At 39.3% G+C, this 13,220-nt stretch overlaps 1 protein-coding gene and 1 non-coding gene across 4 annotated transcripts in view; both read left to right on the top strand.

The window, feature by feature from the left end:
* The window catches only part of EP400 (E1A binding protein p400), a 3,509,270-nt gene that overhangs the window by 2,001,312 nt on the left and 1,494,738 nt on the right, over positions 1-13,220 (top strand). The window lies entirely within an intron of this gene.
* Positions 6,120-6,250, top strand: LOC122802440. Its single transcript, XR_006364928.1, has one exon. It is a non-coding gene; the product is annotated as a small nucleolar RNA SNORA49 (small nucleolar RNA).

Below are 13,220 nucleotides of genomic sequence, written 5' to 3'. Positions count from 1 at the left end.
CAGCTTAGTGGTTGGTTGCATGCATCACACTAGTACCTCAGGCAAGATTTTACATGAGAGTTGTACAGAAAGTGTCCATTGCATAATGGTCACTAGTTAATCAACCCCTTCATGCCCTACATCAGTATGCAAAAACCATATTCATTGGTGGTTGACTTTCAAGATAGTAACATGGGTTTGACCATTTACCTTACCATCCCTGATAGCCACTTTTACCACAGAAGCTTCCCTTCTTCTAGGTTTGAGGTGTCATTTTGAAGGGAAGATGGTTCATGGTGCATGGTTGACAGAGGACAATCTTCACATCATTGTGTTGGAGATAAGTGGAGTCCTGCTATCCCTTCAGTGTTCTGGCAAGCAAACTGAGCAGGTCTGTTCTCGTTCACAGGTAATCCTTCAATCAGTCAGTTTCAACTATGGCTTTCAGTCACTGGGGCCAGCCTTGCTCTAGTCTTTTTGCTTCCTGTCTTAACAGCAAATGTAGCTGACCTGATTTGCCTGCAGGTACAGTCACTGAGGGATGCTCTGGTTCACAATTGGCCCCTGTGTCTCCTTTACTCCTTTTCACTCTTTTTCCCCAGTAACCAAATTTCTTTAGAAAGCCATGAGGTGGAAGGCTGCAGTAACTCTCATGGCGCCCTTTTGACCCCTTCAGGTTTGGTTCCTCGTTCTCTGGCCTCACCTGAAATACCCTCGGGTATGAATCTACTTCCAGACACCTACTTCACCCATTGGGTTAGCTTCACTGAGACAGAAAAACCCTGAAATTGACCACATGGTTTCTCCAGTTCTAATGGTGGCCAGAGACATTCCAGTTATGCACATTCTGTCATCCTCACAAAAATCTAATACTAGAAAGGTTTTATTTTGGCAAGTTTTGCCTTATTATGGGCTTCTTCCAAAGGTTTTGCACCCTTTCAACTCCACTACCATCCATCTTAGATTCTTTACCCAGTTTGTTCCTGAAAGGTGGTAGTTTCCCAACCATCAAAGTACAGTTAGCAGCCATATCCAATTTTTACTTTGTCCAAAACCAATCTTCCATTGCTTCCTTGAAGAGTTCCAAGGCTTTTTGAAGGGTAGTTTTTTTTTTCAGACCTCCAGTCAGGGATCCAGTTCTTCCATGGGATATTACTGTCATGCTTTAGGCATTAACTAGCTTTCCCTTTGAACCAGTATCTACAGCAGAATTGAAACTCCTTACTTAGAAGACTATTTCTCTAGTAGCAGTTACCTCAGCTAAAAGGATCCCTTGAGATGCAAGCATAGTCTTCCAGATCTCTTTACCTGACTTTTCATAAGGACAGTATATCCTTGCAAATCAATGCACATTTTTTTCCTGAAGTGACCTCTGAAGCTAATCTTAACCAGAAGGTTACCTGCCAGTTTTCTTTGCAATTATTTCAACAAAAGGGAATATACTTTGTATTTGATAGATGTTCATAGTCATGTCAGATTTTACATACATCGCACAAAAGACATAGTCAGACATGCTTTTTGTTTCCATTTCAAAGGCCAGATTTGGCCAAGGAGTTTCTAAAGTGACTTTGTCCAGGTAGCTTTCCAGCTGCATCTTTTTTGTTTATAGAGAAGTGGGATTAGTCTTACTATGCAAACCGAAGGCTCACTCAACTCAAGCAGTGGCTACCTCCACTCCTTAGAGTACCCATAGGTGAGAGATGTGCTGTGGCTACTTGGTCTACAGTTCATAACTTTGTGCCACATTACAAACTGGATGTATAGTCTAGATCCCAGGGATACTTTAGCTCCACCATACTTTGGAATATCCTTTTATGACACTGCTCCAGTGAGTCAGATGGAAAAGACGTCATCGCATCTGAAAGTGATCTACTTACCATAATATTAGATCCATGTGTCTTCTGTCTGGCTAGGCATTCTCTTTCTCTACCCCCATCCTAAATTGTCCTTTATGGCCCTCAGCTGATGGTTTGGAGAAGACCAGGGCCTTGCCTTATTGACAGCCTGGAGCTGCTGTTCACATTTTATGCCCAGTTGTATCGTTTGATATTCCTGTGTTGTATCCATCGGATGAGTTACTACGTACAAGCAGGCAAACTCAGTCTAAGGTAGTCTAGGGACCAGTTTAGGGAATTATGAGTAGGGGAGGAGTCAGATCCCTGAATCCAAGCTCTTGGGGGGGGGGGGGCACAGAGGTCAGATATGATCACCTATCTGTTGAGCTGGCTGGAACATGACAACGCAGATCTAGCGTTATGGTAATTACTTAACTTTTGTAGACAACTGACTAAGATTGATGTTAACTATGGCTACTCTTTACATACCACCTTGTGCGAAAAAAGAATTCATTAGGAGAATAATAATTGAGTTAGTATACTTCAAGAAGGTGTGATTTTTATAGACCACTAGAATATGGTGTTTGCGAACAAGGAAGTAAAGGGGACATAATGAAAGTCAGTTTTTACAACAGCAGAAAGGTATACTAGGGATATGTAAAAGTTGCTGGAATTAATAGATGCATGGGAGTTAAATGTAAAAGGTGGTCAAGGATAGGTAAAGCACTTACAGCAAGTGATAATTGTACTTAAAAGTTCATAGATTGATATACATTTACAAAGCTAGCTGCCCTTGCAGGCTATTTTAAGCCGAGCTAATTTACATTTTTACATTTGAATCGGCCTGTTCCATTTGGTTAGAGATTGATCGTACCCATCCCATGGTCGATAATTATTTACATCATCCCTAATGGGAATAACTGAGGTCATACCATGGACAATTTGAGGAGACCCATGCATGGGATAAAGCGTTTAGGAGCTGCCTCTGACCATTAGTGGTACAGTGGGCAGTTCTGGGGTAAATTTTCTGTTTTTCATTCAGGAGTCCAAGTTGCACTTGAATATGAACAGGGATGAAGTATTATGTGAATAGGGAATCTGTTCCAGAATAGCAGCATCCTCTGCGAGATATACATGTCCCTCCAAACCATTCTGCTGATGTTGCAGAAGCGGATTAGATCCCTAGATCGAGTACTTCTGATGCCATTTGACTTGCTGATGTGCAATAAATGCATCTATATTGGGTCTGAGGATACCTTGTATGCCAGACACTGGTCACCTTTTAGCAGTCTTTAGGATACAAGAGTATAGTGACAGGGCTGTGAGTCCATCTTTGCAGGACTTGTTGTTTAGGCCTTGTATCCTTTTAGTAAGGGATCTCTGTGGGCATTCCAGCTGTTGCTTGTGTCTGGACAGGTGTATGCCAAAGGGAGCATTATCAATGACTGATTTAATGAGGGCTGGGTAAACAGGGGGGGGCAGTTACATTCCTAGATCTAAACACAGTTCTTATGTTTATAAAATGTTCAATATCAAACAGTGGACACATGTTGGTCAAAAGTTAGGTCACTGTCAAATCTCGAACAACTGGGTCAGCTCTCGGGGATTTATTGTCAATGTGGTAAGTTCCCTAGGGTAGATAACTAACATTAAGAATGTGTCTTATCATTTTTTTTCTGATCATGCATTTATATTTTACAAGGATACTTTAGGCCAAAGGAAAGAAAGAAAGACTCGTTTGGAGATTCCCTGTTTGGTACTTGGGAAATGAAGAATTCAGCAAATAAGTAAAGGATATTATAGAGAGAATATTGAGTAATATCAATGATAATTAACTGCACAACTGGAGTGACTTAAAGGACAATTAAAAGTAAAAAAAATAATATTTGCATTTCTGCACAGAGTACTAGCTAGGCAGATTAGAAAACAAAACTAAAGTAAGAGAGTTGCAACTGAAGAAAGAAAACTTTAAAATGAAGGAAATAAAAGAATGCAGAATCTTTTAATGGGAATTCAAATAAGTGAAGGTAAAAGGATTTTATTACAGAGCATGGTGGTAACGGAATTGTATAGTATCAGCAATCCAAACATTCTCAAGCATTGCTACAAAATAGATTGACAGATGCACTTACAAAGGCAGGGGCAAGGGACCATAGTTAGATCTGTAAAGGGAGTACTGGGCACCTTTACAGAGTACTGCAGAGTGATATTCATCAGCGATTTGCCCATAGATTAAGCACAGAAAGGAACTGGCAAATTCCTAGGTGCTATACAGTTGCTTAAGTTGCAGGAACCATCATTGAATGATTTAATGAAGCCATTTACATTAGAGGAATGAGGAGAAGCTATACGTAAATAAGCATCAGATACATCTCCAGGATCTGACAGCATTCCAGCTGAGCTGTGTAGGGTGGGGGTGGGGGGGTAAGCTACAACAGGTCTGGGTAAGAATGAGAAATCTTATCTTAAAGGCTAAGAGAATTCCAACATCCTGGAGAATGGGAGTTATTACAGTAATAACACAATCCTACTAAACTAAGCTCATGTAGACTGATAACAGTTTTAAGTTGTAATTGTAAGGTATTTATAACACTAATAGCAAGGAGGTTGGTAAAACATATTCCAGACTTGATTGATGCCGATCAGTGTGGGTTTGTGGAAGGTAGAACTGTCGACAATCCTATCAGTATGTCTTTCAACCTGCAAATACTGAAAATAGCAACAAAGGGCCTTGAAAAATTTGAACAATAAAACAAATTGCTTATGCAGCAAATTCTAAACTTGTAACCTCCTACTTAACCTCTCATCACTCATAAAAAACACCCTCTCAAACATATATAACTACTTGCATAATCCCAGGTCCCCTGACTCACCCATCTTCCTTTTTTCTCTTGCACGAATAGCACCATAACATAATACTAACTTTTTCCTTATTCCTGCTTCCTTTGTTTCTTCATCTAAGTGCTAACCATTCTCCTTGTTTCTCTCCCTGCGTTGTACCCACAATGCCAATCTGCTAATAAATCTCGGTTTTCCTTTCTCAAATATCCTTCCGCTTCTGGTCTCAATTCTTGCACTATTTTCTACAAGTCTCACTGTTGGACTAACAGTTTCCATACCTTTGTTATGGACTTCTAAACTATTACTTTAATGCATGCCATTTCTCTTACATTTTTATTTCATTCACTTTTAGTATCCCCAAAAAGTAGCTGGTTTGTGTTAGCATTATGGACTTGCTTGTCACCAGTTTTATCACTTGAATTAAATCAGTTCTAATTGTTTATTCAATACTGTTTGTACATAAAGCAGAACATTTGTGTTTTAAGGGATAATAGAGAGTTGAATTAAAGCGATGAAAACACTGCGCTTGTAACAACCTGAACCCCAGGCTTGAAGTTTGCCTAATTTATCAGCTAGAAGAAAATAGAACACTCTGCTATTTGACAGGCACCAACTGAAGTATGTCTTTCAGTGTACCATGAATGCGGATTGCATGATTGATTTGTTGAGACATTGAATATGTACTTACAGTAAATGTTGAGAAAATAAATAAAAGGGGTTATGGAGCTGACCTTAAATAAATTGCAGGTATTTGTCACAGCCATGCAGTCATCAGGTCACACCTTTGCCAAACAGTACTTGGACCATGGTCCCATAAGATGATCCTGATATAGTACTTAAGTACTTCGCCTTTTGAGTAGTTTATTTGTAGGCGTTTCTCCAGTACATGTGTCTGTGGGAGCTTTTATGATAATGCTTGCAGTCATTCTATAAAAGTGACCCATGTTAGAGGGCTTTCAAAGTTGGGTATAATGCATGTGTTAGTTTTCATATTGTTTGATCAGCGATAAGGGCCACCTTTGTTTTGCATGTTTATAACCCTTCAGCAGTCTGCCTTTTGGAAAAACTGTCCACTGACAGCTGCATATGACCTTTTGTTTGTCAGATACTGTGCTTTTTTTTAGATGTGCTTGCTTAGTGTCATGGGGGTTGAACAGAGGAGTGAGAGAGTAAGGTACACGGTCCAACTCATGATGTGCCCCGGTGAATAGTAGTATATGCCTCTTTGTGTAGGAGTTGGAATGGCTAGAAAAATCTTAGTAGATAATATTCTGCCAGTCTGGTTGTTAACCAGTCACATGTGTGCTCTATTCTTGTTTCCTGGTGTCCAGAAGACTGTTGAAGGAATTACTATTGATGACCCTGCACAGCTTACCTTTGTAACTATGTTTTCATGTTAAGTTAATCATTGGATGATATCTTAATTTGACTGTAAGGAATATGTTTCAGATGATGTAATTGTTAATTCCCCAGTTTTACCACAGATATACAAGCAGTTTTGTGTAGTCTGTCTTATCTGGGGATATATTAGATAGTCCCGTTCCCTCCTCAGTAGGACTTTATTTCTTCTGGGGCCTATAAGTTGGACTGACAATCATGCATTTGATTTCTGTAGGTTTCTGTATTTGGTATGGAAGAGATTTTTTTTTAGGTTATGAAAGCTAAATGTGGACCAAGAAGGTTTATTTAAATGAAATTGCAAGTTCTCTTTCAGTTCAGTTTTTAGTAGGCCTTCATGTATTAATGGGCTGTGCAGCATTGCTGGATAAAGCCATAGCTGCAGTCCATTTGACCAAGGCTGTGTTAACTGCTTGGGCAGTGATTTTGCAGACATGGATATAATCAGTGTAGTGATGCTTTGCATCTCTCATGGTGGGAAGGAAGTTGGGAATTTGTATTGCAAAGCATGCTTTTGGCTCCATTTCCCCTTGGAGAACACACTAGTGCATCTGCTTGTGGAGGAGCTGTTTGCCGTGGTTCACATTTATAGTCAGGGAAGCTGTTTCCTGATGCTATTCCCCCTTAGAGTTGGGAACACCCCCCTCATATTTGCCTGTTACATACTGAACCCTTGAGTGAGAGTCAGCACATACAGGGGGATGTAGGGAGTAAAGACAGTGCCTTGATGTGTGGCTGAATGACGGGTACAGCTCTAATTCTCCAATGGCTGTCCTGGCAGTTTGCAGGCAGTGGCACAAAAATATGCATGTGTCTGTGTCCTTATGTATGTATGTATGTATATATATATATATATATATATATATATATATATATATATATATATATATATATTTTTTTTTTTAATTTTATTTTAATATATATATATATATATATATATATATATATATATATATATATGTCGGTGTTCCTTTATATATATATATATATATATATATGTGTGTGTGTGTGTGTGTGTGTATATGCATATATATATATGTATATATATATATATGTAGAACATATATACACATATATATTACATATATGTATTATTTGTTTTTATATATATATATATACATATATACACACACACACACACACACACACACACACACACACAGTGGATATAAAAAGTGTACACATCCCTGTTAAAATGCCAGGTTTATGTGATATAAAAAAAATGAGACCACAATAAATCATTTCAAAACTTTTACCACCTTTAATGTGACCTATAACCTATACATTTCAATTGAAAAACAAATCTGTTAGGGGAAAAAAATGTAAAAAAAAATGTAAAAAAAAGCGTACCATACGCTGGTTGCATAAGTGTGCACACCCTTAAACTAATACTCTGTTGATGCACCTTTTGATTTGATTACAGCATTCATTCTTTTTGGATATACACCTGTCATCAATTAAAGAGACTTTGAATAAGCCCAAATAAAGTTCAGGTGTCCTAGTAGGATTTTCCTGACGTTTACTCAGTTACCTGCTATAACAAAAGCCATGGTTTGCAGAGAGCTTGCAAATCATCAGAGGGATGTCATTGTAGAAAGGTATCAGTCCGGAGAAGGGTACAAAATAATTTCCACAGCATTGGATATACCATGGAACACAGTGAAGACAGTCACCAAAAAGTGGAGAAAATATGGGACAACAGTGACGTTTCAAAGAACTTGGACGTCCCTTCAAAATTGATGAAAAGACTAGCGGAAAACTACTTAGGGAGGCTGCCAAGAGACCTACAGCAACACTGAAGGAGCTGAAGGAATTTTTGGCAAGTACTGGCTATGTACTACATGTGACAACTATCTCCCATATTCTCCATTTGTCTGGGCTATGGAATAGGGTTGCAAGATGGAAGCCTTTTCTTACACAGAAAAACATTCAGGCCCAGCTAAAATTTGCAAAACAATACATCAAGTCTCCCAGAAGTATATGGGAAAATGTGTTATGGTCTGATGAGACCAAGGTTGAACTTTTTGGCCACAATTCCAAAAGGTACATTTGGCGCAAAAACAACACTTCGCATCACCAAAAGAACACCATCCCCACGGTGAAGTTTGGTGCTGGCAGTATCATTCATCGGGGTTGTTTTTCTTCAACTGGAACTGGCACTTGTCAAGGTGGAGGGTTTTTTATGAACATTTCCAAATACCAGTCACTTTTGGCCCAAACCTTCAGGCATCTGCTAGAAATCTGAAGATGAAGAGGAATTTCACCTTTCAACACGACATTGACCGCAAGTATACATCCAAATCAACAAAAGAATGGCTTTACCAGAAGAAAATTTATTTTTTGAAATGGCCCAGCCAGAGCCCAGACCTAAATCCAATAGAAAATCTGTGGAATGACCTGAAGAGGGGCTATGCACAAGAGATGCCCTTGCAATCTGACAGATTTGGAGCACTTTTGCAAGGAAGAGTGGGCAGGTATTGCCAAGTCAAGTTATGCATGCTGATAGATTCCTACCCAGGAAGACTGAATGCTGTAATTAATTCAAAATGTGCTTCAACAAAGTATTATTTTAATGGTGTGCACACTTATGCAACCAGCTTATTGTACATTTTTTATTTTTTATATTTTTCTCCTAATAGGTTTGTTTGTTTTTCAATTGAATTGTACAGGTTATAGGTCACATTAAAGGTGGGAAAAATTTTGAAATTAATTATTGTGGTGTCATTTTTTTATATCACAAAAACCTGGCATTTTAACAGGGGTATGTAAACTTTTTATATCTACTGTACATGTATAATTTACATGTGCACACACACACACTTATCAGGCAGTGTGAGAATTCAACCCCCAAATGAGGGCGTAGGGTGCTTGTCTCCCCTTTGCAAAAACATTAGTTTTGGACTTGGTTAGATTTTGACAGTCTTGTGTTTGGATATTGTTAATGTGTTAAGATATTTTTGAGCTTAGATTCTTTACACATAGACACACACACACGGGTGTCTGTATGACAGTTTGTGTGTTAGTGATTGAAAGCCCATTTAGTTGCATGAGCATTTGTTTGAAAGTCCATTTCATTGAAAATTGCATTAGCAAGACCTAGTTCTGTAAAACAGAAGTAGTATATTTAAAAATGCATGAAGAAGAAATGTCTCGTGACTGGTACTACCTATGTAGAACTGTTGTTGGTGTAGTTTCTGTTCGTGTATTCACAGTGACTCCCTGTGGTTTCTATTTGTGTGTTCTCAGTGATTTCTTGGATCTAGTGGGTGATTTTTACTTTGTGATATTTCTATTTGGAATTCAAATTAATGGTAATTCAATAAAATACTGTGAGATGGAGCTATATTTGTTAAAGAGGAAAACTTGTATCGATAGGTGGAGTGCTGGTTTTTCGTGAATGAGTATATCCATCTATTTTATATATATATGTATATATATAATATATGATGTATATCTTTGTAAAATGTTTACCTGGTCATCAGTGAATAATGCTATGATTTTTACTCTAAAAATTCCTCTGTCACTGTCAGTGTTTTGTTGTGTTGGAGCTATGTATGGGTGTAGGTATGCAGAGTTTTGTTGGGATTAGAGTAAGGGTACGGTACTGGATTTCTGTAGTTTGTGTGTGCGCGTTTATGCATGCCCCAGCATTTGAGGGTTAGGATTAGGTTAGGTGATAGTGTTTTTTTCTGGTGTCTGTGAGTTTGCCTTTGCTTTACTTGTTTAGTGGTACTCTTAGCAGAAGGGTTTTTAGTACGGTAATGTGTCATGTTAGAGTTAATACCACAAGTAAGATGGGTGGGGAGAAGTTTGTGAGCTAGCTGGTTAGTAAGAGAGAAGGTTTTAGCTCAAGTACCGTAACTTAATTGGAAACTATGCTCATATGGAGTAAAAGGAAGAGAAGTGCAGACAAAAGAAACTGTCAGAGATATTAGTAAGTTTGGTTTAAAGCATTGTAACCAGGCAGTGGAAATGAGAGGGGGAGGTGGCAAAGATCAGTATTGTTCACTTCAAAATGTCATTCAGAAACATAGTAAAGCAAACCCGAGATGGTGGTAGTGATTATAAGACTGACATATTTTTAGTAAAGAAAATGACTGGGAAAGGTGCTCAGGCAACAGGGGACATTGGGTCTGAATTGTGATCCAGAAGAGAACTGCATGGGGAACCTTTACTGGGTTTGGACTACCATATAAGAAGAAAAGAAAGATACTTCATCATAAAATGTGACCTTTTTGTAGTGATGTGATAGTAGATGGTTACTTTGGATTAACAGGAAGTGCATTGCACCAGAAGAGAGAATAGACTGAGATGTTAAACATATATGACAAATATTGCAATACAAAAGAGTATTATATTGACAGGTGAGAGAGCATTGGGCAAACAGCATTTGAATGTTATGGATGCAAGATATCTGTATCCAGCTGAGGCAAGTTTATTGGTGTGAAGTTTAAAGAGGGTCTTTGGAAACTCAGAATAACATCATCCATCCCTAGTAACTGTCATGTTGACAACACACCCCTTAGAGTTGACCCAGTAGTCAGAGACTTAGGGACACACACAGATGATCTAACCTTTGATCATCACATGTCTACAGTGGTGAGGAAATCATTCTGTGTTGCACAATTCATAAACAAAGGTATGACGTGCAAGTCCAAGAAAGTCATTGTCCCACTGTATTTGGCATTCATCTGACCTATTGAGTACAGTGCCCCCCTTTGGTATGTACCTAATAAGGCATATCCAACAGTTGGAACGTCCACAGAGGTTCCTCACTAAAAGAATACAGGGCATAAGTAATATGTGCTGTGCAGAACACCTCAAGGCCCTATCCCCTGTATTTGGTCTCCTACAGGCTTTTGAGATGAGATCTATGCCTGCCATACACGGCATTGTCAGACCCCACTCTGATGGACCTCCTGCATATCCACAAAACAAACAGCACTAGAATTACTCATTCTAAAGACTTAAACCTTGCCTCTGATATAAATGTGACATGCTGGAGGGATATGTATGTATCCCAGAGACTACCCAATATATGGAACAGGCTCCCCATCCATGTGAAGCAGAGTTCCTCCCTAACCCAATTTAAGTGCAACTTGGGACAATTGGATGGAAAACTGGAAGTTCATACCTGGTTTGGCACCTGTCTTCTGTAATGGACACAGGTAACCTGTAAATGGCTCATCTACCAGGCACATGCTTACACTTATCAAGGGTGTCAGAACTTGTCAGAGATTTGGGATGCATGGCTTGTGGTCGTTAGCTTAGTAAACACCTATGAACCACCTTATAAATAAGATGCATCTTGTTCAAAAATAAGAAAGTTTGTTTTAGTTGCGTAAACATAATAAGCTACATAAATAAGTGATTATTTTCCAATCTACATATCTCCAGGGGAGATGGTCGCCTTAAGAAAATGGTTAGCTTGATCCAGAGGATTAGGGTTAATAACATCAGTGGATAACAGACCTAATAAATCTCTGAGAAATATTTATTTTGCTTTGCATTTATTTCACATTTGTTGACCAGGATTTTCTAACTAAGCTGAATAGCCCTTTTTCAGTGGAGACCTGAGGCGAAAAGCTCCACAAACATTACAATAAAGGTTAAACATTAACAACTGACAAAAAGAATTCAAAACAATTTTTTTACAATAAGTGTAAGTAAGAAAGTAGCACCAAGGAACAAATGGTGGAAATTGAAAAAAGGGCAATTGTGAGGTCGAGTTCAGGGAAGAGTTAAGAACAGGCACTGGGAGGCAGTGAAGAGTTGCCAAATAGCTGGGTAACTACAACAGAGCTAGTAAGAGAGATGGCTAGAAAGGTGCTTGGTGTGACATCTGGTAAGAGGGAGGAGGACAAGGAGACCTGGTAGTGGAATGAAGAAGTACAGGAGAGTATACAGAGAAAGAGGTTGGCGAAGAAGAAATGGGATTGTCAGAAGAGATGAAAGTAGACAAGAGTATAAGGAGATGACGTGTATGACAAAGAGAGAGGTGGCTAAGGATAAGGCGTATGAAAAGTTGTATGAAAGGTTCGACACTAAGGAGGGAGAAAAGAACCTGTTCCTCTTGGCTAAACAGAGGGACCGAGCTAGTAAAGATGTGCAGCAGGTAAGGGTGATAAAGGATAATGAGGGAAACGTACTCACAAGTGAGGAGAGTGTGTTGAGTAGATGGAAAGAGTACTTTGAGGGGTTGATGAATGAAGATAATGAGAGGGAGAGAAGGTTGGATGATGTGTTGGACGATGTGCGGATAATGAATCATGAAGTGCAGTGGATTAGCAAGGAGGAAATAAGGATAGCTATGAAGAGGATGAAGAATGGAAAGGCTGTTGGTCCAGATGACATACTTGTGGACGCATGGAGATATTTAGGTGAAATGGCATTGGGAGTTTTTAACTAGATTGTTTAATGAAATCTTGGAAAGTGAGAGGATGCCTGAGGAATGGAGAAAAAGGGTTTTGGTACCTATTTTTAAGAATAAGGGTGATGTGCAGAGCTGTAGTAACTACAGAGGGATGAAATTGATCAGTCACAGCATGAAGTTATGGGAAAGGGTAGTGGAAGCTAGGTTAAGAAGGGAGGTGATGATTAGTGATCAGCAGTATGGTTTCATGCCAGGAAAGAACACTACAGATGTGATGTTTGCTCTGAGAGTGTTGATGGAGAAGTACAGAGAAGGTCAGAAGGAGTTGCATTGTGTCATTGTGGACTTAGAGAAAGCATATGTCAGGGTGCCTAGAGAGGAGTTGTGGTGTTGCATGAGGAAGTTGGGAGTGTCAGAGAAGTATGTAAGAGTGGTACAAGATATGTATGAGGGTAGTGTGACAGTGGTGAGGTCTGCATTGGGAGTGACGGATACATTTAAGGTGGAGGTGGGATTACATCAAATATCAGCTCTGAGCCCTTTCTTTGCAATGGTGATGGACAGGTTAACAGACGAGATCAGACAGGAGTCCCCGTGGACTATGATGTTTGCAGATGACATTGTGATCTGTAGTGAGAATAGGGAACAGGTGGAGACTACCCTGGAGAGGTGGAGATATGCTCTAGAGAGAAGAGGAATGAAGGTCAGCAGGACTAAGAATATGTGTGTGTGAATGAGAGGGAGGATAGAGGAATGGTGAAGATGCGGGGAGTAGAGGTGGCGAAGGTGGGTGA

Source organism: Protopterus annectens, chromosome 1.part0 (genome assembly GCF_019279795.1).
Source record: "Protopterus annectens isolate FY-2018-M chromosome 1.part0, PAN1.0, whole genome shotgun sequence".
Taxonomy (NCBI): domain Eukaryota; kingdom Metazoa; phylum Chordata; order Ceratodontiformes; family Protopteridae; genus Protopterus; species Protopterus annectens.
The sequence above is the reverse complement of the archived record's forward strand: the minus strand, read 5'-3'. Positions and strand labels throughout refer to the sequence as shown.